The sequence below is a fragment of the Schistocerca cancellata genome, chromosome 5 (assembly GCF_023864275.1).
Source record: "Schistocerca cancellata isolate TAMUIC-IGC-003103 chromosome 5, iqSchCanc2.1, whole genome shotgun sequence".
Taxonomy (NCBI): Eukaryota; Metazoa; Arthropoda; class Insecta; order Orthoptera; family Acrididae; genus Schistocerca; species Schistocerca cancellata.
This window is the reverse complement of record NC_064630.1, coordinates 181,499,825-181,525,474: the sequence shown is the minus strand read 5'-3', so window position 1 is coordinate 181,525,474 and position 25,650 is coordinate 181,499,825. Positions and strand designations below refer to the sequence as shown.

Here is a 25,650-nt window from a genome sequence, read left to right as displayed (position 1 = left end):
AATATTTTGTTGAGCCCAACCTACATAGGTAGGAATGATCATCAAAATAAAATGAGAGAAATCAGAGCTCGAACAGAAACGTTTAGATGTTCGTTTTTCCCGCGCGCTGTTCGGGAGTAGAATGGTAGAGAGATAGTATGATTGTGGTTCGATGAACCCTCTGCCAAGCACTTAAATGTGAATTGCAGAGTAATCATGTAGATGTAGATGTACTGACTTGGCAGAAAATCCTAAAAATTTTGGTCTTATGTCAAAGTGGTAGGTGGATCAAAACAAAATGTCCAGACACTCTGTGACCAAAATGGTACTGAAACAGAGGATGGTAGACTAAAGGCCGAAATACTAAATGTCTTTTTCCAAAGCTGTTTCACAGAGGAAGACTGCACTGTAGTTCCTTCTCTAGATTGTCGCACAGATAACAAAATGGTAGATATCGAAATAGACGACAGAGGGATAAAACAATTAAAATCGCTCAGAAGAGGAAAGGCCCCCTGACCTGATGGGATACCAGTTCGATTTTACACCGAGTACGCGAAGGAACTTGCCCCGCTCCTTGCAGCGGTGTACCGTAGGTCTCTAGAAGAGCGTAGCGTTCCAAAGGATTGGAAAAGGGCACAGGTCATCCCCGTTTTCAAGAAGGGACGACGAACAGATGTGCAGAACTATAGACCTATATCTCTAACGTCTATCAGTTGTAGAATTTTCGAACATGTTTTATGTTTGAATATAATGACTTTTCTGGATACTAGAAATCTACTCTGTAGGAATCAGCATGGATTTCGAAAAAGACGATCGTGTGAAACCCAGCTCGCGCTATTCGTCCACGAGACTCAGAGGGCCATAGACACGGGTTCTCAGTAGAGATGGGCAAAACTGTTCTTTTCAGAGATTGGATCAGAACTGTTCACTCCCTGAAATGAATTAGCTCTTTTTCATGACTCACCACTCATTTACAATAGAAAATAAATGGAAGGCACATTGCCCTTTAAACTTGGTTTATTCCAGTACTATACCTGTATTTTGATCTTATTTGATCCTATTTTGAAGTAACACAGATAATGAGTAAGAATTTTGTATTGTTTATTGAAATTTCCACGATATGACAAAGTTTTGGATTATTGATTTATTTTGCACTATCGTGGTTTTTTGGGTGATCGGAAAATGTTGTAACTTGAGATTTACATTAACAATATATTGGCTATAATGTATTAAAATTTCATTAACCTCATACAAATACATCGCAAGCCATATATTTTTAAAGTGAATGTTTCCTTCCGAAGACGCCTAAAATCGCAAAATCCGTACCAGAATAAGAAAAAAATATATAAATTTGACTGTAAAATGAAAGTGCTGCATATAGCCATACGCAGAATAAAACAAGGAAAATATTGGTGTATCACATTTTGCGATACGTTTATCGGTTCGCTCGTAATTAAAGCGTAAATTCGAGTGTCCATAATAAAAATCCTATAGTAAGAGGAGTCGTCAGGAACCTAATCTAATCAGTTTAAACAAAGAAAAATAAAATAAAAACAATTGATGTATACATAACATAATAATGTAATATACATAGCGGTATTACTACGAAGAACAATATCCAGTAGAGACGAACTCAGATGCAGAGGCGCTGAGTCGAGCAGGTCGAGCCGCAAGCTGTATTACTGTGTGAGCTGAGACCGCAGAGACCAGAGTGACACCTGAGTCGCTTTTCTCAATGCTCTGGCTAGAGTCGAGACGGTGGGGCGAGCGTTGAGCGGGCGAGTTCCGAGGGTGGGGGGGGAGCGGTGAACTCACCCGCTCCCAGACAAATCGTCCGTTCCCTTGCGAGCAGGTTGTTGCAAGTAGTTCCTATGTTATCCGCTAGGTGGCTCTCTGTCCTGTTGCTCGCATCAACTGCCCAGAGGGCAAGACGTGCGACTGAAACGATCTCCGACAGTGTGCGATGCGAAATTATGCTGCGCCAGACACTGCAGGCGGCAGACGACGCACAGAGACAGCACGGCATATGTGAAACACAAAATCCAATGGGGCACTGCACAATGCAGGCAGCCAAGGTAGAAGCAGTGTCGTAAGACCGTTGCTACTCACAATATATATAAATGACCTTGTGGATGACATCAGAAGTTCACTGAGGCTTTTTGCGGTTGATGGTGTGGTATATCGAGAGGTTGTAACAATGGAAAATTGTACTGAAATACAGGAGGATCTGCAGCGAATTGACGCATGGTGCAGGGAATGGCAATTGAATCTCAATATAGACAAGTGTAATGTGCTGCGAATACATAGAAAGAAAGATCCCTTATCTTTTAGCTGCAGTATAGAAGGTCAGCAACTGGAAGCAGTAAATTGCATTAATTATCTGGGAGTATGCATTAGGAGTGACTTAAAATGGAATGATCATATAAAGTTGATCGTCGGTAAAGCAGATTCCAGACTGAGATTCATTGGAAGAATCCTAAGGAAATGCAATCCGAAAACAAAGGAAGAAGGTTACAGTACGCTTGTTCGCCCACTGCTTGAATACTGCTCAGCAGTGTGGGATCCGTACCAGATAGGGTTGATAGAAGAGATATCCAACGGAGAGCAGCGCGCTTCGTTACAGGATCATTTAGTAATCGCGAAAGCGTTACGGAGATGATAGATAAAGTCCAGTGGAAGACTCTGCAGGAGAGACGCTCAGTAGCTCGGTATGGGCTTTTGTTGAAGTTTCGAGAACATACCTTCACCGAGAACTCAAGTGGTATATTGCTCCCTCCTACGTAAATCTCGCGAAGGGACTATGAGGATAAAATCAGAGAGATTAGAGCCCACACAGAGGCATACCGACAATCCTTCTTTCCACGAACAATACGAGACTGGAATAGAAGGAGAACCGATAGAGGTACTCAAGGTACTCTCCGCCACACACCGTCAGGTGGCTTGCGGAGTATGGATGTAGATGTAGATGTAGACAAAGACGTGTGAGCTGCTGGTCACAACAAAAATTTAATGTTAGGCATGTAGTAAATAAGGCGGTGGGTATGGCGCATTTACAATGGCCGAAAGTTTCAGTTATCTGGGTAATAAATTGTAGGGAAATTGAAGAAATGACGAAGTGATAAGTGAGGGAGCAACGTAAGCTGGTAGTTACATGGAGTGTGTGGAAGAAATGATCTGAAACAAAGATGTCTCCTAGAAAACTGAGAAGGTGATATACTAAACATGTTACAAGCTTAATCAATTATAAGCTGGATAAACTATGGTCATGAGGGCAATTGATAAAAGTTGATGTCGGTATGTGGAATGAAAGTTTTGATATCGGATAGTTGTAACAAAAATGGTAAAGATGATAAATCACACTGTAAAATAGACAATTCATGATGAATACCTGCAAGATAAGTTGAGGAAAGGCCATTAAAATATACTGGTAAGTGAAGAGAATGGATGAGGTTAGGCTGCCTATCACAATCCGCGAGATAAAGATGGAAAGCTGGAGACTAAGATGCGTAAAAGGAGTGGAAGAGAAGTACTTGGAAGGAGGAGAGGACTAAGCCCGAGAGCCGATGGGCAGATTGAAGATCAGCTGCGAGATATGTACAAATATATGTAGTAATGTATTTGTAAGATCATAGAAATACAAATTCCTAAAAATAAACAGGTAACAAAAAACAATGTACACTTTTCAAAAACAAAAATTGGAACTAATTATTCGTATGGGACGGAATCGATACATGTGATGTACATGTACCGAGAAACAGAGGTTACAGTTCCAGAAAAATTGGATGATTTGTTCAAGGGAAAGAGCTTTACAAATGGAGCAAATCAATTATGTATTGATACAGCTCTGGACCTTATGCAAGCAGTTATTCGGTTCGGCACTGGTTGATGGAGTTGTTGGATGTCCTCTAGAGGGATACCGTGCCAAATTCTGTACATAAGGTGCATCGGACTATTTATTTATTTATTGATATTACACAGTGACCCACTGCCTGGTGTGTTGTTTGTTGATAAAAATTAGTAACAAGCTATAGAGACACTGTTCGTCTTTTCCTACAGCTTCTCTCAGTGGTGTTATGTTTCTTATCTTTTGCGTAATTATATTGGTAAATTTTTAAAAAAGCGTATGATACATAAAACATTTTGAGAAAAGAAAAACTTTTATTATATTCTTAGGAAGAAATAATAGAAGAGAGGAAATATTTAGATCGTAAAAGAGGTCCATTTATTTGGCAATTTTAAGCGGAAGGGCTTCGGTAGACAGTTCGAGCCCGTCTCACCTGAATTAGTATATTCTGTCTTACTATATGGTTATTACTGTATGTATTTAACAGTACTAGTTGTTACTGCAATTACTTCCTCCATTTGCACGCGTCGTAAGTGGGAGAGGAGCCTCCGAATGGTGACCTTGAGGCTCGTCTCCCCGAAAGGCAATTCTTATCTATCTTGTGCGTTCGTATTTGTATACTTAAGTTTTATGATACTGCATGTGTATGTTTATGTACAATATTATGAAATTCACATGTTTTGCAGTTTGCATCTTAAACTGTTTACATATTACAAAATTGTATTTTTGAAAATAATGATAGAAAAAAACTAAATAATTACAAGTTCTACTTCGTTCAAACAAGAAAATTAGTTGCTTTATTTCTTATCACTAGCTTCTAAATTCAACGTATATATTACTTCTAGTATTGTTGCAGCCGTGTGATTTGCTACTGTGCCGTATATCTATCTGATCTGGTGATACTGTTGTATTCATGTCATCATCTGTTTCCACATCAGTGTTTGAATCTCTGTTGACCCATGTATTATGTTGTGGTGTAGGGTTTGTGTCTGGTCGTGATGTTGTATATGGTCTTTGCTGGTTACAAGTCTTGTGCAGCGCTCTTGACATTTCATTAGTGCTGCGGGTGTACAGGCTCCATTTATCTGGGTCTCTTAAAGCTTACCCTACGTCTTCGATTTCTGTCATCAGTCTTACGTGTGTGAGTGTGCCGCATTTCAGTGTTATATGTTCTGGGGATCCATGTTCCCCACATTCACATGTATGACTTCGGCTAAAGTCAAAGTGGTGCAGGTGTGTAGGGTAAGGGCCATGGCCCATCAGGAAGTGTTCATACTGCGCTTGGGTCAAGATGACTGGGCCTAAAACGTTCTCAGATGTTTGGAGAAAAAATTGTTCAAATGGCTCTGAGCGCTATGGGAGTTAGCTTCTGAGGTCATCAGTCCCCTAGAACTTTGAACTACTTAAACCTAACTAACCTAAGGGCATCACACAAATCCATGCCCGAGGCAGGATTCGAACTTGCGACCGTAGCGGTCGCGCGGTTCCAGACTGTAGCGCCTAGAACCTCTCTGCCACTCCGGCCGGCGATGTTTGGAGAGAAGTAGTAGACCCGACAACCGTAGACAAATGTTTCCCATTCTTTTCGCCATTCTTTTCGAAATGGCATTTTTCTGTAATATTCTCCTGTGTTATGTCAAGCGTCTTGTCCACTGAAACTTTCTGGCAGATTGAAACACAGTTTCATGTCAGCGCACACTCCACTGCAGAGTGAAAATCTCGTCTTGTTCACTCTTCCCTGTTTGAGCCTGCATGCAGCTACTCTGTATCTAATGCTTGAATCAGTGGGCTCTGTTGCAAGTATAGGGTTTCCGAGGACGAGGTGGCAAGTGCCCCCGACATTCTGAGTAATACACCTCTTTGTCCGCGCCTCACAGCGGTTTTGTGATTCGTGAGTGACAATCGATGTCGCCAGGCACTTTTTGTGAAGCACATAATAGACTCAAAGAGGGTTGTAAGATACAGTCTTAGTGTCTGCAGTGGTAGTTACCGGTCATCGGGGCTTTTTATTAAACCACATTAAGACAGTCGTCTCCTCCCTAACAATTTCAGGCTTCACTAATTACACTCCAGTTAATAAGACTGCAGGCCGAAGACATGTCTGGAGACTGCCCGGCAAGCGATAGGATACCAACTTGACTGTCGCCCGGCATAGGGCTCGACAACAGGGACTGATGGTCTGGGGTGCCATTTTTTTCATAGCAGGACCCATTTGGTTCTGATCCACGGCACCCTTGCGCCACAGCCGTACACCGACGACATTTATACTCTGTTTTGTTGCCCTTCATGGGACGACATCCTGGGTTTACTCTTGAGCGAGATGAAGCTCGCCCACACAGGGTGAGTGTCTGCTGCTTGTCCTCGTGCTGGTGAAATCCTACCTTGCATAGCAAGATCATCGGATCTCTCTGTCCAACTGAGAACGTTTGGAAGATAAGGGGGAGTGCATTCCGTACAGTTCGGCATCTGGACAATCCAACACCCCAATTCAACGGAATTTGGAACGATATCTTTCTAGAAGGAAATCGTGCTGGCGTAATGGCCAGAGGTGGACCAACACATTATTGACTTGCTCCACTTGTGAGGCTCTTTCTCTTGAGTAAATTATCCAATTTTTCTGAAACTGTAATCGTTTGTTTGTCAGTACATTACATCACAACTATCGATTACCATCCTATGGTGGTGTTGGCCTTGGAGAGTACTTACATTGACAAACCTCTTGAAACATGTTTTAGCATCATTATACGAGCTAGACTTAATTTCCCTCCCTTGCCCATCATTAACATAGCAGCAAAAAACGGGAGAGCTTCTCACCAGTGACTCTCAGTAGCGAGTCTCTCGCGGAGCCTTCTAGTTTTCCTTCGGGACTAGAGCTCACTGTGTCATGGAGCGCCGTTTGCGACTCGAGTGCTACTCTGGTATAAAGCGATCGCCGCTAACAACATGTTTATTACGGCGGCGCGCGCATCGCAGCTGGCGCTCGCGCCGTGACGAGATGGTCCATAAAGATGGCCGTTAGGGCTTCCTGCCGCGCTCCGTGCCATTATCACGGGGCCGTCACACACTCACTCACAGACAACCACGCGTTCCGGACCCACACGTCTACGACAGAGGTGCCATTAGGCCGCGATATATCGCCTCTTCGTGGCCTTACGTTCCGTCGAGAAGAGGAGACGCTTCGCGCAGTTGGTGCACACGACATGTGTCCCAGGCAAGCGAATTTCTATGGATGGAAATAAAATCATCTAGATCGCTTGATCAGTTGAAGCCCTGCTTAAGCAGTAGTTGTATTGCAACTGACACTGAACTGCGTATCACGAATTTCAACAGTTGATCTGTCAATGGCAGTGCCTAGTACGTAATAAACAACTACATTAATATATGACGGTAGTATCTGAGCCATCGTGGGCACAGAGGATAGTGCGCCTGCAGGGAATTATCCCTTGCACGCTCCCCGTGAGATCCACATTCCCAACATGTCCACACCACTATATTCGTAGTGCGCCTAATAGATGTTTGCCCATCATACTCATTACTCGTGGCAGATTAATCTACCAAGTTCCGTACGAGTTCGGGCATAGCGTGTGCGTTCGCACAAGAAGGTCAGTGGCCGGGAAGCCATATTTTAACTATATATGACGGTCGTATCTGTTCCCGAAAGAACAGTTACCATGGATGACCATGCAGCTTTGCCAGAAATGAAATGATAATTAAATGGACACCCTAGCTGCAAACAGGCGTTGATGTACTTCATTGGGGACACGTTGAAAATGTGTGCCCCGACCGGGACTCGAACCCGGGATCTCCTGCTTACATGGCAGACGCTCTATCCATCTAAGCCACCACGGGCACAGAGGATAGTGCGTCTGCAGGGACTTATCCCTTGCACGCTCCCCGTGAGATCCACATTCCCAACATGTCCACACCACTACATTCGTAGTGCACCTAATAGATAGAGCGTCTGCCATGCAAGCAGGAGATCCCGGGTTTGAGTCCCGGTCGGGGCACACATTTTCAACATGTCCCCAATGAAGTACATCAACGTCTGTTTGCAGCTAGGGTGTCCATTTAATTATCATTTCATTTCAACTACATTAATTGTCTAGAGGACTTAATTCTGTGCATTGATAATCAGTGTTACTGACTGTTCTACTGCGTTTGGATAATTGTGGGCTGGCCGCTGTGGCCGAGCGGTTCTAGGCGCTTCAGTCCGGAACCGCGCTGCTGCTACGGTCGCAGCTTCGAATCCTGCCTGGGGCATGGATGTGTGTGATGTCCTTAAGTTTTGTTAGGATTAAGTAGTTCTACGTCTAGGGGACTGATGACCTCAGATGTTAAGTCCCGTAGTGCTTAGAGCCATTTGAACCATTTTTTGATAATTGTGGCACAATAGGGGTCCGGGAGATGGTACCAAAACCAGCTGGCGGTTGTCTCGATGTGGGCGAGGGGGCGCCAGAGATATCGAAATGGTCGCCACCGCTCTCCACGACGTGTCTTGTGAAGAGCAGCAGAACGAGCTGCTAGTTTTCGAGCCGCTCACGTGTGGTCCTTATTTCTGGCCGGCGCTAGCTCCCTCTAAGTTCGCCTTAATGGTTGTAATTTGACTGACATAATCTTATGATTATGCGCCTTTATTGTTTTAATTTTTAATCTGTGACATGGCCAGTGATGGCTCTCAAAATAATTTAATTTTTTGTTCTGAAGAAGATTCCATTACTGGAATCGAAACCAAGGTAAACGAGTAAAAAATTACCTTGCAACTGAAGGCTGAAAAAAATTTTTATTTTCAGAACGAGCTGGATCCTTGAGATCAGAAACGGACCAAGTACGAGGCTAATGCTGAGGGTTGCATACATTAGAAATCGAGGCACCGCTATTATGCCAGTGCTATACCAGCTTCCTTCGCTCTTTCCCTCCTTCCTTCCATCCCGCTGTAGTTCCGCGAATAGAGGCTGCACAGGACACGGTGGGCAATGCGCAGTGACCACTTCTCGTCCAAAGCTCTGGACGAGTTCATGCGTTTATTCGGAAGGGGACGCCGACAGCGTGTGCCCCCTTTCGGCCCGTCGGCGATGACAGAATCAAGGCGCATGTCCTGCAGTCTTCTCTTTCAATCGATTTCGCAGAAGCTACTAGCACTCCGTCATCAGACCACATGTGGCCCACCGGGACCATCCGACCGCCGTGTCATCGTCAGTTGAGGATGCGGATAGGAGGGGCGTGTGGTCAGCACTCCGCTCTCCCGGTCGTTATGATGGTTTTCTTTGACCGGAGCAACTACTATTCGGTCGAGTAGCTCCTCAATGGGCGTCACGAGGCTGAGTGCACCCCGAAAAATGACAACAGCGCATGGTGGCCCGGATGGTCACCCATCCAAGTGCCGGCGACGCCCGACAGCGCTTAACTTCGATAATCTGACGGGAACCGGTGTATCCACTGCGTCAAGGCCGTTGCCAGAAACTACTACGTAAAAACAAAAACCATTTTAGAATTTCTTATAGTTTTATACGTCACCTTTATGAAAATTGTCCGTCTTTTGGTTAATAGTCATAGCAACTGTGCTACATGGATGGAAGTAAGACACTGCGTAAAATTCGAGGAAGTTTGCAATGAGAAATAGGGGGTCGCTATGATTTTGCGTTTGGTGTTTGTTATTTAATATACGTATTACCAGATATGAAACTGAGCTAAGATATATAATTTTTCTTCAGATTTGTGTGGAGGTCTCTAATTGTCACCAATCTCGAGAAAATTGCGATCGCGATCGCGATCGCGTTCGCCAGCGATAAAGCCAGAGTGAAATATATACAACATTCACCATATTTCATAAACAGTTTCAGGCACTGAAATAAGATTTTGCCAAATGATAACATACTAACAGGTGAGTATTCTGCCATATTTTTATTGTGCAAAACTTCATTATCTACCTTGTTACTCTACCAAATAAAGACTTTTTCGATTAAGAATAAAGAACGTAATTTTTGGGAGCCATCGATAGCTGATGAAACGAAATGCTACGAATTCTGAAATAAGTGAAGGCACAACGCTTTTACTTTTGTACCGAGTATATACTTCTTCACAAGCTGCTGAGCTTACTTTGCCTCATCCGCTCTCTTAATAAACTTAATACATTATGTTTCTGAACTCTCTCACAGCTGCGTCTGCACTTGTTACTGAGCTGGCACTGTAAATTCCGCTGTGTTTTGGCAAAAGAGGCGAATTTTAACATGGCAGCAAGAGGAATGTTTAGATATTACCCAAAATTCGCCACTCATAGCGCTTCTCCGAAAGTTATAAATCGTTAACAAGGCAGGCTAAAATAAATCACTGCTTTTGTTACATTTTCAGCGGAATTCTTTTCAGATGTCCACCCGCTTAAATGGGTGGTAACGTTCTCACCTCCCAAGCAAGTGGGCCCGGGTTTGATTTCCGGCCGGGTTGGAGATTTTCTCCGCTCGGGGACTTGGTGTTGTGTTGTCCACATCATCATTTCATCCTCATCACCGGCGCACAAGTCGCCCAACGTGGCGTTGACTGAAATAAGGCTTGTAATTGGCGGCCGAACTTTCCCAGATGGAGCCTCCCGGCCAACGATGCCATACACTCGTTTCCATTTTTTTCTTTTCAGATATTAACCAAAGCAGAGATGACAGTCGATCTTTTATTGGATTTTGTCACCATGCATGTGTATGCAGGGCTCCACTTAACATTCACAAGAAATGTCAGTGTACAGTTTAGAGTGTCACTTCCCCTCCAGCACTCGGAATTTCCCCTACAGCGCTGCCCTAATCCCCACACTACTGCCCTCTCCACAAGTACCCTGCCAATTGAGCATCTACAGGTCACATTATTCTGCGAGGACTCTATGCCGAGTCTGAGAACAGTGTCGCTGCTGTTGCTTCCTAGCCGTTGATCTCTCTTACTGAAGCATGCAAGAATGTAAGGCTAGTCGTGATTTAAAAGGAAGCTCATGAGTACGAGGACGCAAGTTCTTTAGTAACGCTCATTTGAAAGTGTTGTGTTGACAGTTATCATTGGAAAAGTAATAGCTGCTAATGACATACCATGTACATGAGGATGGCGACAGAAAATGAGGGTCCGGGATGTATTGCACTTCACAAAATGAACGTCGTCAAAATTCAAAAAATATGTAAAACAAATTATTAACTTGCGTCATGGACACCAAATGAAAAATGGCGTGACACAGTGATCATAAAGGTTCCCATCATCAAGATTGAAGGTGTACTCCTTGGGAGTTACAAAACATGCAGGACGTTCAGCTAAGTTTTCACTCTTAAAGAACGTATATTGGGTGTAACAGGGTGATGAGAACTGATGCGAAACGGTCTGTTATGGGGCTTATCATGAAACTGGCTATGCTTTCAAATTCAAATTGCTCTAGGACTTAACATCTGAGGTCATCAGTCCCCTAGAACTTAGAACTACTTAAAACTAACTAACCTAAGGACATCACACACATCCATACCCGAGGCAGGATTCGAACCTGCGACCGTAGCGGTCGCGCGGTTCCAGACGGAAGCGCCTAGAACCGCTAGGCCACAGCGGCCGGTCGGCTATGCTTTAAGGCATAGCTGCAGATACTGTGGTATCATATTTTGTAGGGACGGAAAAACAAACATCCAGAGGCTGAATTTGTCCAGAGATTCCAGGTGGTATGAATTGCATTGTTACACACTTTTCAGGAGGGATAATTTGCTGTAAAGGAGTATGACTTTTATACATAAACTAGGAATCCAGCACAAGCAAGATATTTTGACGAGCTATTGTCGAAAAGCAATTCTCATATCTTAGTTGTAGATGGGTTACGTCCATTTTTCCACTCTTTCTTGCTGTGACATAAATATTCCCTACTGCCTTGGCAAGATCACCCACAAGGTGCAGAGCACCTCCTACTTTTCACAGTACAATAAATAATTTTCCATCCTATTTACTATCAAGATGAATAGCTAGCGTAATTGTACACGAATGAGTTAAGGAATAGTTGATTTATTACAACTCTCTTGTTACTTCTAATTTCCAGGGGTCATTTCATGTGCATTTCCTTTTCGAATCCCGACTGATCGGAGTTGAAATTAGATTCCTTACTGAACAGTGAGATAAAATTGTTTATCTCATCTATACGTTTTCGGGCCGATTTCACAGTTTTCCGTGATTCGTCAAGTTGACGCTTTTTTGAAATTTCGTTACCTTACGTCTTCAATCCTGTAGCACAGTTTGAAGTTATGCAACCATCCATGGCTTCCCTTGAAATCACTGTAATCTATGTTGAACGCAATTTGATGTGGACAAAGTAATAGGTCAATATCACTCACATCCTGTAAATTATATCGAGCGGCACAAACACCAGTTTCTGTAACAAGTGCACCTTGTCCTTCCTTGAACATCCATAGTTTTCCTTATGCACTACCCGGTCAAATTGCTGCGGACTTATTACAAATCTGTTAATAACTGTTTTCTTAATATGCTGCGGTTAATGTTACATGTACGTAATGTTTAGAATCCGATCCTTGGACAACAATTGTCCCTTACTACGTTTCACTGGAGACGGGATTTGTGGCTCCCTGTCTGACAAAGATGTACTACATGGATCGACACATGCTCCAGGGTCTTTCACTTACTAAGCACGTATCGTTATCACTCCACTCCTCATGTACATTACCCGCACAGTCGAGCGTGTACGACGCAACACATTTCACTGACTCATCTGACAGAAATGCTAAAATTTTGTCTGCCACTTCTCTCTCACTCTGCGAAATTTCTTGATTTCATTAGAGAAAAATTGTCAACTTGGGTAACTGTTGTTGTAGAAACAATGCAATGTTTGCCATGGTTATTATTGTCACTCCTCTTTTCGTATCAACACCACTAGCACTGTATCACTGCTGTGAGCTACGTGTCGATTAAGCAGTCAAGTACGATCCGTAGCCACGTGCTGTTTTCACCATTGGATACATCCAGTCCAGCCTTCTGTTGCCATTAACAACCAATATTGTAGTCGCATGGTAGGCAATATGTGGAGCGTCGAACGCCGTAAACGTCATGTGCCTTTTCCGACCTCGCACACAAGGGGTTCGTTGTTAGTATGGAAGCTAAGGGCACAATCTTGCTGTCGTAAAGTACCAATGACAGGGCGAAACGATCGACTGTCGGGATCAGATGGGCTCTAAGGAAGATATGATTTTGGAGAGTGTGAAGGGTGTAAGGCGAAAATTAACTGACGCAGAGTATACAATCACGATTGTGCTTCATTAGAGCAAGAGTGATGACTGGAAAAAATTTCATGCTATAGCAAACAAAACACCGACATTCTTGTCTATTCCACCTCCACCATGAGAAAACAGATTATGAATTCCGTCAAATGAAATCTGGGAACAGACCAACCTCACTGACAACCTTTCACCTTGAATTTCAAATCCCCACTTGCACCTTCCTTTGAATTCCATCGTTGCTTCTTCGATGTACAGATTGAACAGTAGGGGCGAAAGACTAAATCCCTATCTTACACCCTTCTTAATCAGAGCGCTTCTTTCTTGGCCTTTCACTCTTATTGTTCCCTCTTGGCTCTTGTACATATTTTATATTACTCGTATTTCCCTTTAGCCTGCCTCTATATTTCTCAAAAGTTGGAACATCTTGCACCAGATCGACAAATCCTATGAACGTGTCTTGATTTTCTTCAGTCTTCCTTCCATTATCAACAGCAACGTCAAAACTGTCTTTCCGGTGGCTTTACCTTTCCTAAAGCCAAACTGATCGTCATCTAACACATCCTCAATTTTCTTTTCCATTCTATTGCATAATATTCTTGTCAACATTTTGATGCATGAGCTGTAAAGGTGATTGTGCGGCAATTCTTACACTTTTCGGCTCTTCCAGTTTTCGGAATTGTGTCTATGATGTCTTCTGGAAGCCAGATGGTATATCGCCTGACTCATATTTTCTACTCAACAACGTGATTAGGCGTTTTGTTGCCATTTTCCCTAAGATTTTAGAAACTCTATAGAATTTTATTTATCCCTAGTGCCTTATTCGATCTTAAGCCTTCCAAAGCACTTTTAAATTCTGATTCCAATATTGGATCACCGATCTCTTCTATATAGACTCCAGTTTCTTCTTCTGTCACGACAGCAGACAAGTCTTTTCCTCATGGAGGCCTTCACTATACTCTTTCCACCTATTCCTCTGTCATTTGCATTTATACAGTAGAATTCCCATTACACTCTTAATGTTACGGCCCTCACTTTTAATTTCACCGAAGTTATACTATATGGTGAGTCAGTGCTTCCGATAATCACTTCTTTTTCGATTTCTTAGCATTTTTATGCAGCTACTACGCCTTACCTTCCTCTTCAACTGTACTGCATACTGAGTTATTCCTTATTGATGTACAGCTTTAGAGAACTTCATCCTCGTCATTCCTTAGTACTTCTTATCCCACTACTTTGCGTATTGATTCTTCCTAATCTCTTGAACTTCAGCCTACTCTTCATCGCTACCATATTGTGATCTGATTCTGTAGCTGCTCCTGCGTACGCCTTACAATCCCATATCTGATTTGGAATCTCCGTCTGACCATGATGTAATCGAACTGTAATCTTCCTGTGTTACCCGGCCTTTTCCAAGTACACTTTGTTCTCTTGTGATTCTTGAATAGAATGTTCACTATTACTAGCTGAAATTTATTATACTACTCAATTAGTCTTTCTCATTCCTTGTCCCTAGCTCATATTCTCCTGTAACATTTTCTTCTACTCCTTCCCCTACAACTGCATTGCAGTCTCCCATAACTATTAAATATTCAACTCCCTTTACGTACTGTGTTACCCTTTCATTGTCTTCACATACTTTCTCTGTCTCTTCGTCTTCAGCATATGTACCTGAATTATCGTTGTCGATGTTGGTTTCCTGTCGATTCTGATGTCAACAACCTTATCACTGAACTGTTCACAGTACCACACTCTGCCTACTTTCTGTTCATAAAGAATCCTTCTCACGTTATATCATTTTCTGCTGCTGCTGATATTACCATATTCTTTGACCAGAAATCCTTGTCTTCTTTCCATTTCACTTCACTGACCTCCGCTATACCTAGACTGAGTTTTTGCATCGCCCTTTTCAGATTTTATAGCTTCCCAACCATATGCAAGAATCTGACATTTCAAGCCCCGACTCGTAGAACGTTATCCTTTCGTTGATTATTCAATCTTTTTCTCATGCTTACCACCCTCTTGGCAGTCCCTTCCCGGAGATCCGATTGGTGGACTATTCCGGAATCTCTAGCCAGTGGAGAGATCGTCACAATACAAATTCAAATACAGGCCATATGTCTCATGAATACATATTATGCGTCTTTAATGCAGTTGTTTCTATTGCCTTCTGGTTGCCGTTGATCATTGCTGATTCTTCCCCCTTTAGGAGTAATTTTACACCCCAAGGGCAGAAAGTGCCCTGCACCACTGTCTTTGACAAGTCCGCTGACATAATGAGGATGACTTAAATCCCTGAAAGATCTTCACTAATTGCTTCGAAATTCCTGTTTCATACATAAGTAAAGAAACAAGTAATATATATAGGGGAAAAATAATTACCAAAGATCCCGAAAAACTCTTGACCTATTTACTTAAAATTTTTACATAATATTCTAATGGACTCATAGATGTATATATGTGTGTATGTGTGTACCTGTGAGTTTTACGCGTACTACAACGCCACCAAAAATCACAGGTAAGGTTTTCACATTCTTTCAGTGCTATGTGCAAGCTACAATCCTACAGAAAAATGAATATGACCTGTTTGTAGGAAAATTAATGTAGTTAAATTGTGTACTGCAGTTAGTTTTCGCTGGAGGACACTGTTTCCGATTTATTCAAGAAAAGCCTGTCTGAAGGTCATTTTTGTATGTTTTTATTATATAATGCGGTAACTGTGGCCGCTAGTGGAAACCTATACTAGTACAACGTTTAACAACATTAAATTTCCTACATAAAAGGTCCTCTTCATTTTGTATGTAAGGACAATAGTTTTCACTTAGCAAATTGAGAGTGTAACAGAATCTCGCACGTGCTTCTCAATGTGTTGCAGGTTGCATAAAACCCATTGGTAGGACCAGCTGAATCGTAGTACAACCCTAGTAATTCGATCTTACTGGGGATGAGGCTACCTCAAATTACAAAAAAAAAAAAAAAAAAAAAAAAAAAAAAAAAAAAAAAAAAACTGAGAATACAGGAAAATCACTAAATCAATGGGTAAATCATGTACAAATGTTTAATGATCACAATAATGATTAATAATAAATAAAAAACAGTACATACATATGTTATATGTACATATATGGGCACACATTTACAATTTGCAAAAATAGAAGTTACATTTTAAGGAAATTGTCCATAGTCCTTCGTTTTAAAATAGAACCTAGTTTTTCAGAAGCGATGTCGAGCTATCTCCTAAAAGGCATGTTGGATTAGCTCCCGCTTGTTGCTCTACATAACGCAATGTCACATCTAGCGCTGCCAAACCCACGGTGACAGTGATCACTGGTACCCTTTATTCACGCAGTTCCTCGTCGCCACATCTTCAGCGGGTTCACTAACCATTTCAGCAATTACAATAACGGTCACTTGAAACTGGTGCCGTTGTGGCCATGCGGTTCTAGGCGCTTCTGTCTGGAGCCGCGCGACCGTTACAATCGCACGTTCGAATCCTGTCTCGGGCGTGGATGTGTGTGATGTTCTTAGGTTAGTTAGGTTTAAGTAGTTCTGAGTTCTAGGGGACTAATGACCTTAGCAGTTAAGTGCCATAGTGCACAGAGCCATTTGAATCATTTGACTCCAAACGAAGACGATACCTTTTTTTTTTTCAAGCATTGTAAAATGCCTTGGTCCACAGCCTGTCTTAAACTCGTCACTTTACAACAATGCGCGAATACCGTCATATTGTAATTCTTCCTCATCAGGATGTGAACCAGCGTTATCAAGCGTTCAGATTGCTTTGGAAGACAAACACTTTTTGTTTAGGTATCTTTTGGTCTCTGGAACAAAAGCTTTGAAAAACACTTCTTAAAAATATTTTTGTCCTTCCAAGCAGAGTTTTGGTCGACATATGTGAGAGGCAGTGCAGCAATGATTCTTTTAAAGCTCGAGGCTTAGCAGCTTTCTCAGTAACCAGCAACATTAGTTTATGGTGTCCGTTTGCATTCGATGCACCCGGTACTATTAACCTCACTTTACCTTTTTTGTAGCTCGGGGTGCCTTTTCTTTTTTGCGGCTAGATTTTGAGATGGACGCATTTTATAATTTAGCTCTGTTTCATCACAGTTATACAGATGATCTTCTTGTGCAATGTTTCTTAATTTCTCATAAATTTGTGTAACAGTAGAGAAACGGAAGAAAGTTTCTCACTTCAAATTTCAAGCTGACTTACTCCGTATCGCTTCTTCCACCTATCCAACCACCCTGAACTTGGAGTAAAATCTTTCTCACCCTTCCTTTAATTCATTTCTAAAAAGTACAGGTTTTCCTTGCAGAATAGGTCCTGAAATTGGACTTCCTTTTTGTCTTTGTTGAGTACACCAAACGAACAAAGCCTCACTCGTTTTTACATACTCATAGTTTTTCTTTGACTGAAGTTCAAATGACGAAATAGAATACTTGTTTTATGAAAACTTCTCTATTTTGTCTCTGTTTCTCCGCCAATCTCCAACTGTCTCTTCACTGACTCCATACTCAGCAGCAAGTTTTTCAAATGTTTCTCTTTTGTCTAATCTTTTCAAAGTCTCCAGATTCACATTCAACGGCACAAATATTCTCTTACTCCTACCTCTTATTGTGTTGTATGAATTAACACATTAAAGAACACACAGTTACTTATGTACAGTACACTGTACGCACAAACAACACTTTCAAATTAACATGACACATAGGTGGGCTCACGCAGTATAGATGTTACTATACAGCTAACTACAGTACTTACAACAATAGTCAGCCAATGCTGTAAAATTTGTACAGCGTTGTTAGTTAGATGTGCTGTACCTGTGTACTGTTGCTGAGTAGGCACAATAATAGGGATAACAATAAGGATGGTATACACAGCACAACTGTTTGTCAGACAGTCCCAATAAGTCATGGGTTGACAAAGAAAGAGCAAGCACACTCCTCGAAACGTGATGGTACCTGTAATGGTAATAGAAATGCATTAGCCGTCTGGAGCCAAGGTTATTTCTGTGCGTTGTGAATGATAACCCTAAGTGACAGTGTTACATTTATTGTACATGGAAAACTGAAAGAACGTTCAAAGTATAACACAGTGCACAAGATGTGCACCTGGAGAACGTATGAAAACGGGTGTTTACTCAGGTTTTATGTAGTATTTTGATTTTAGTAAGAATACCTCGAATTACATGGAACCTCGAAATAACAAGAAGCTAACTATCGGGGCTTTACCGTGTATATAATAGAGAAATTGTGAGCAAGTAGAAAAGTTGTATTTAAAGCTTATCGGCCTATCATTAGAATAATACTACAAAATCTGAACCTGCGATAACAATGAACATGCTCAAGTTCGGAGAGAGGGGGGATGGGGGAGGGGAGATGGATGGAGGGGTGTGAGGAAATGGAAAGGGCAGGGAGAAGAAGACAGTCGTAGAAAGCAGGGAGAACATGATGACAGAGAGAGGGGTATAAAGAGTGGCCAGGAGGAGAATAAGAGAGAGAGATGAGGGGGCAGAGGATGGTCAGAAACTAGGACAAGGAGGTTAGAGGGGAAGGAGGAGAAGGCGGGCAAAGCAATGGGGAGGAGAATAGGGACAGAAACAGGGGACAGAAGGTGATCGGGACGTATATCCAGTTCCCATGCATGTTAGAAACGTATGCTTTCTGTTCCCTTTGTTTTGCCATTAACCAGACGGAGCCACAGCAACGCAAGTATGGGAACCGCTAGTTATTAATAAAAATAGTGTTGTCGTTCTTCCGACTTCAAAAAGTAATAAAATTCATTTAGTAAGGATAGACTAAATGTAGGCACTGATTACTCGTTGTTGATTTCCTCACAACTGAAAAAGAACTCTTTTTCTGGACAATGCGGAAAAAATAAGTGTACCTGCAGTAATAAAATTGTTTTGTTCTATTTACATAAAATCCATCTTCAATAGATGATTATCATGAAATGATATAAAGCTCCTTTTCTAAATGAGGAAAGGTCTCTTTTGAAGAAATTTTAACTATTCATGTATTATATTTTGCTTTTCTTTCTTTGTTTCACCACTCCACATGGGAAGTGGACCACTCTTTTCGCTCTCTGAAGTCACTCTTCAACTCTTGTGTTATGGCGCCCTTTTTACAATTAAGCTTTATTTCATCATAATTCAGACAATTTTACGGAATATTTATATATTATATACAAAAACATTCGCCGTGGATCAGTTTATCTCTTACCCAAAACTAGATGAAAATACATTAGTACCTGAGATTAGCCTGCGACGACTGTTCGGTTAGTATTGAATATTTTTTCCGTTTATTTAGTCGCCTCCTCTCGCTTCCGTCTGTATCTGCAGACTAATCACAGAAACTGCTGTAGGAATTTTGATTATAAGATTGTAGGATCGAATTACGATTAGGTCGCTTTTTTGCACTCTGCCTTTTAACCTACCATTCATCTCTAATTCATGTGGATATTCGTCGAAAAATTGAGTGTAGTCGTTTCGAAACAGTTGCTTAGGAACGAAAAAAGTGAATTGAAAACCTGTGGTTTTCGATTCTTTATTTATAAAGTAAAACGCACAGAAGGTGGAGCCGTGCATCGTTTATATAAAGAAAGCTTTACGGTAGCGCAGGATGTCACTCAGCTTTCATCTTTCTGCTTTCCTTGAGTCACACGCAGATGCGAGCACTATTTTCTGCGGGTTGGGGCAAAACGTATGTTTTGTTTGGACACTTTCAAATTACGCAAAAGAGGGGAAACGAATCTTCTCTAGCGAGAAAGAGGTTTAGGACTTTTAACGATCATAAAGACATGGACACAATATAAAACTTCCTGGCAGATTACCGGTAAAGCTGTGTGCCGGACCTACACAAACTCGGGACATTTGCCTTTCATGGGCAAGTGCTTGTAACGTGCGCGCAGGTGGCACACGATACTCCTTAAAGCCTGTAATATGGTAAGTTGACGGGATTCACCTTATGGGAAAGGATTTTTGTATAAATATTGACCGCGTGTACCTGAATGGAGGCTAATCAGACTTACACCCACTCTGCAATAGCAATGATACGTCAAGTAAGTCCGAAATGCAACTATACGTCAGGACGGACAAGAAACAACCCAGAAGAAGCTACCAATTTGTTAATAATATGGTCGCCACCCTAATTAGGCATTAACTAAGTTTCTTCCCTGTACAAGTTGATGTACCTTCATGCAAAACAACACGTAGTAACACTGCATAATATGGTAAATTTTAGAACCAGAAAATCTATTGAACTGATAATGTCACTTTCTATACTGATATGGATAAACCATAAATACATTACACTACACTATAATGTTTACTACAAAACTTCGTACTGTCTATTGATCTGATTAAAATCGGGCATAGGTTACCCTAGAAATAGCACTTTCGAATCACACACACAATGCCAATTTTGATAAGGATAAAACACTGATAAATTTTGGTTTTTTATATTGACTTTAGCGTTGTTGGTCAAATCAGTTTAGAACACTTCAGAATTCAAATGAATGAAAAAGGGTGGGCGGGGGGGGGGGGTGACCCTGAAACTGTTATGATCACTGTATAAAAAAAAATTTGATTACTGAAATCATTATGTGCTCAAGATTTCCAATATATGAGTTACTGCTCTTTTCATCTCATTTCCTGCTCATTTAAATACCATTATATCTGTCTCGAAATAATTAATCTTCATTGCTAAATCAATATGAAAATTATCTTCCAACTTTGTCAGACCTCCGTTATTCATTAACTAGTTCATTAACAAGACAGTTCCTTAAACATCATTCCAACAAAGCTAGGTTTGCAGGTAATTATTATTAACACAAACTTTAATTTTTTCATTTCGGGACACTCGGATTGCACAACATTTGGAATGTACCCTGTCTAGGTTAGTTGTGAGGATAATTAAATGATAGGACAGTTCTGGTAAAATTTAAGTTGTTATTGAACAGTGTGGAACAAAAGTAACACTGGTCCACACGAATACAGTACTAAAAGTTTCAACCTGTTTGTATCGATATGGCGGTTGGCAGGCGGCGAGATGGCGAGGCACAGAGCACACATACAACCACAGCTATGGCCCCTGATGTATCGGCACTTTATTTCTTCATAGCGTCGCAATACTTTTCCATTTAGTGCCTATGGAATTTTACCATGCTGTATAGGCGTTGGAACGGCATATCCGAGGCTCAATGATACCACGTCTTCCAGGAGAGCCCCCTCGATCCAGAACGTGTTGCTCAGACCAATGCCCAACTCCGACTACTACCGCTGAGCCCGTTATGCCGCACAATGCCCGCGTGCATTTTCCCGCGCTCGCCTGCCATCCACCTTTTACCGCTCCCTTACAAACAGGGTATTCACCCGAGGTTTTGCATTCTACATATCCTAACACCTTGCCTACGTATGGACCAGACGCACATTTACAATTTTAACATCTTACAACAGTCTCAACATTTGTTACACTTCAGTTCTATTACAATATTGCTTGAAATTTGACATAAACATTAATATTCACATCGAAATTTGTTTACAGCTTTCTTAACACAATGACATGAAACAAAAAGGAAATGAGATCAGAACATCGATTACACTAATTTATCGAAATATCAGAAGAAAAAAATATTATTTATATGTACCATAGTACAGCGTTATTATTGTTACACGTGCCCCTGTTTCCAGTAAATTTCACTAAGTGCAAATTTGATGGGAACACTGAACTTTATATTTATACAGGGGTTCTGAATAAAATTTTGTATCCCTAAACTTCCTTTCTCGCACATTATACTCTTTAACATATCGAGAACATTTACATATCATTTACTTAAGAGCCTTTGGCACAGTCCAACCTCCTATCAGAACATGATTTAAATAGCAAATTACTTATTATTATTAAATTTCTCAGATAAATAAAATCAAAATTTGGAACACAAACACTTATCTACAAAAGCAGTTACAAATACCTATATATATTACAAAACAATTTGTTGCTGCTTGCACTGAAAGGCAGTCCATTTCCTTATTTACTAATACACACACAATACTATTTACAAAAATCACTACATCTATTTGCTGCCTATTATTCAGATTTGGGCAGTCCATTTCTCATCATTTTATCACATCTCCTGTACCACACTTACATTTCTCCTTTGACTATTTATCTGCCCTCTTTGATTTTTGGCAGTCCCATCTTTTATTTGGCTTGCAGCATTTACCCCTTCTTTTCAGTCCTTTTCTCCATACATCTTTACATTTGTAGTACATTTGGTAATCTGAAACTTACATAAGTACATTAGCACACTGACATTAGTATACATACATTTACAAAGATTTGTTACATTTAGAATAAAATAGTTTCAGTATAAGATACAGCACATTTACTGCAGTTTGCTCTCAGAGTGTACTTAGGTCACTCACTCCTAGGAACATACAGTTTCAGATCCACAACGTTTCTTACACCTAAAGGTCTCTTGGATTTTGGGTAGATCAGGTAGTAAGCATTATCATGTGGAATGTTCTGCATTATATACGGTCCATTATAAATATATTTAAATTTGGAAATTTCATGGTTCAGTTCACTAGATTTTTCGTGGGTTTTTAAAAGAACATAATCTCCAATTTTAAATTTTGACACTTTCAATTTTTTTCGTGTCTTTTAGATCTAGATTCAGCTTTTTGCTTCGCCCTTTTTCTGACTAATTCTTTCTTTTGACTCAACCCCAAGCTTGTACAAGGTGGAAACTAGTTTTTCCTCAATTACACTTTTACTTCTGCTGCCTAACAAAATTTCTTCCGGTGGGAACCCAGTAGTTTCATGATGTATTGTGTTCATGACATTCTCAAAATCCGATATAAATCTGCCCCAGGCTCTATGGTTATGACCGCAGTACGTTCTACACAATCTCCCGATTTCTCGCATGTACCTTTCAACCGGGTTGCTAGCAGGGTGGTAGGCTGAGATATATTTAACCTCCACACCAATTTGCTCCTTTCCTTCCTTCCAAATTTTGGATATAAACTGGGGTCCATTGTCAGATAGTACTGCCTTGGGTTTTCCGATGGTTCTGAAGTATTCGATCATCCTACTAAATACAGCTTTTGCTGTTGCCTTTTTCAAGGGGTATATTTCACAAACTTTGAGAATACTTCCAAAATTACTAAAATATATGCACAATTTCCCGAAGTCTTTGGGAGGGGACCATACAAATCTACTGATAATAATTCTAGGGTGTCCTCAGGTAATGTACTTTGCATGGGACCTCTACCAGTTCTGTTCGGTACTTTGGCCCTTTGACAGACATCACACGACTTAATTCGTTGCTTTACCTTCTTACTGACACTACCAGCAATCACTATTACATTATTCAATTTATCTAAACATTTCTTTGGCCCACTATGCCCCAATGATAAATGAAAATAGTCTATGACATCAGTATCAAACTGGTGTGGCCAACATACTCTCCATTCCTCAGCGACTAAATCTTTCCTCCTATATAAAATTCCTTTAAAGATTTTGTAATACTTCTTAATTTGAGGATACTGCACACTGTCAAAATTTACCTTCACAGATTTCCATGTCGGATCCTCATTCTGATGGTATCTCATGTCTTTACATATTTGCTCAATTTTCCTATTTCCTAAAACCTCTTTCATATACCTTATCTGAAAAGTACCCTCTTCACCATTTTCATTGGGCACTTCACTCATACCATTAGGCAATCGAGATAAAGCATCTGCTACATAATTCTCAGTACACTTAATATAGCAAATCTCGTAATCAAACTGTTGCAGGTACAAAGCCCAACGAGTTAGCCTGCCATTAAGTAAACGACAATCTTTAAGAAAAGTTAAAGCTTTGTGGTCAGTATGTATGATGAGTTTATGGCCCCACAGATAATTTCTTTAACCCCCGTATAATGGCTAAAGCCTCCCTTTCCGATATAGTGTAGTATCTCTCGTATTTTGTTAGAGTTCTACTTGCAAATGCGATAGTCCTGTGTCCGATTTCTTTGCCATCACAGATTTCTTGGAAAACTTCTATACCAATCCCATAAGCACTACTGTCAGTACTCATGTGGAAAGGTTTTGACAGTATCGTGTGATGCAAAATATTGTCATTCAAAAGTTCACTTTTTAAATTTTCAAAATCTCTCATGCACGCTTCAGTCCACACAAAAGTACTATTTTTCTTAAGTAGATTATTCAAATGAGGATTATTAAAAACTTGCCCCTTGACGAATTTTCTATAGAACCCACATAAACCTAAAAAGGCTTTCAACTGTTTTCTATTTCTAGGAGCTGGGCACCCTGCTATTGCACTTAACTTTTCCGGGTCCTTGCCAATACCGGTCGTAGTAATAATGTGCCCCAGAAACTTTATTTCCGACTTCACGAATTCACATTTCTTCCACTTAAGTGTCATGCCCCCTGCATGTAGAGCAACAAAAACTTTCTGAAATAATTCACAATGCTCTTGCCATTCTTCAGTAGCAATCAGTAAGTCATCTACATAAATGGTTAGCAGGGAACTCAATTCTCTCCCTAATACAAAGTCCAGTGCCCTAATAAATACTGCCGGCCGCGGTGGTCTAGCGGTTCTGGCGCTGCAGTCCAGAACCGCGGGACTGCTACGGTCGCAGGTTCGAATCCTGCCTCGGGCATGGGTGTGTGTGATGTCCTTAGGTTAGTTAGATTTAAGTAGTTTTAAGTTCTAGGGGACTTATGACCTAAGATGTTGAGTCCCATAGTGCTCAGAGCCTAATAAATACTGCCACAGAAGTGCTAAGCCCAAATGGCACTACTTTATACTGATAGCATTTCCCGGCGAATAGAAAAGCGGTATATTTACGGGATTCTTTGCTCAATGGAATTTGCCAGTATCCGGCGGTCATGTCCAGACTGGTTAAATACTTCACATTATAAAACTTTTGGAGCATTTCGTCCAGATTTTCAGGTCTGTCTATTTCCTTCTTTACAATTTTGTTCAAAGTCCTGGTGTCAATAACTACTCTTACTCCCCCATCCCCTTTAATTCACGATGATAAGGGGACTATTATATTCGCTGCTACTCCGTTCGATTACACCCCATTCTATCATTTTATCTATTTCCACTTGAACAGCCTGCCTCTTTGACATGGGTACCGAAAACGGTCTTCAAAAAAAGCTTTATGCTCTATTGTCTCAACCTGGTATTCAAAGTTCTTAAATAGGCCAGGTTTGTCCGAAAATACGGTGCTATTACTTTCTAAAATATCAAGCAATTCTGTTTTCTGATCAGGAGATATCTCCTTCAAATTTTCCACAATTTCATTAAAATCATGCCCCTGCTTGTCACTCTCATTTATTAACCTCTTGACATGGTACACCTCATACATGTTTGTCAAACCATCATTCCCTTGGTCGATCTCCAACAATAAAGAATCAATTTCTGAATCGAACACCTTCCCATTTTCCTCAAATTTTTAATTCCAAATTCATAGATGCATTATTAATTTTGATCACTTCCTGGCTCCAATAATAATAATCTTTTCTTTATCTAACCAATCTATACCCAGAATCATTTCAGTACTCAAGTCTGGCACAACCAAAAAAT

The 25,650-nt window shown here is 40.9% G+C and overlaps 1 non-coding gene across 1 annotated transcript; it reads right to left on the bottom strand.

Annotated features, from left to right (window-relative positions):
- Window positions 1–7,598: 7,598 nt before the first annotated feature.
- On the bottom strand, window positions 7,599–7,673 carry Trnat-ugu (transfer RNA threonine (anticodon UGU)). Its single transcript has one exon. It is a non-coding gene; the product is annotated as a tRNA-Thr (tRNA).
- Window positions 7,674–25,650: the final 17,977 nt, after the last annotated feature.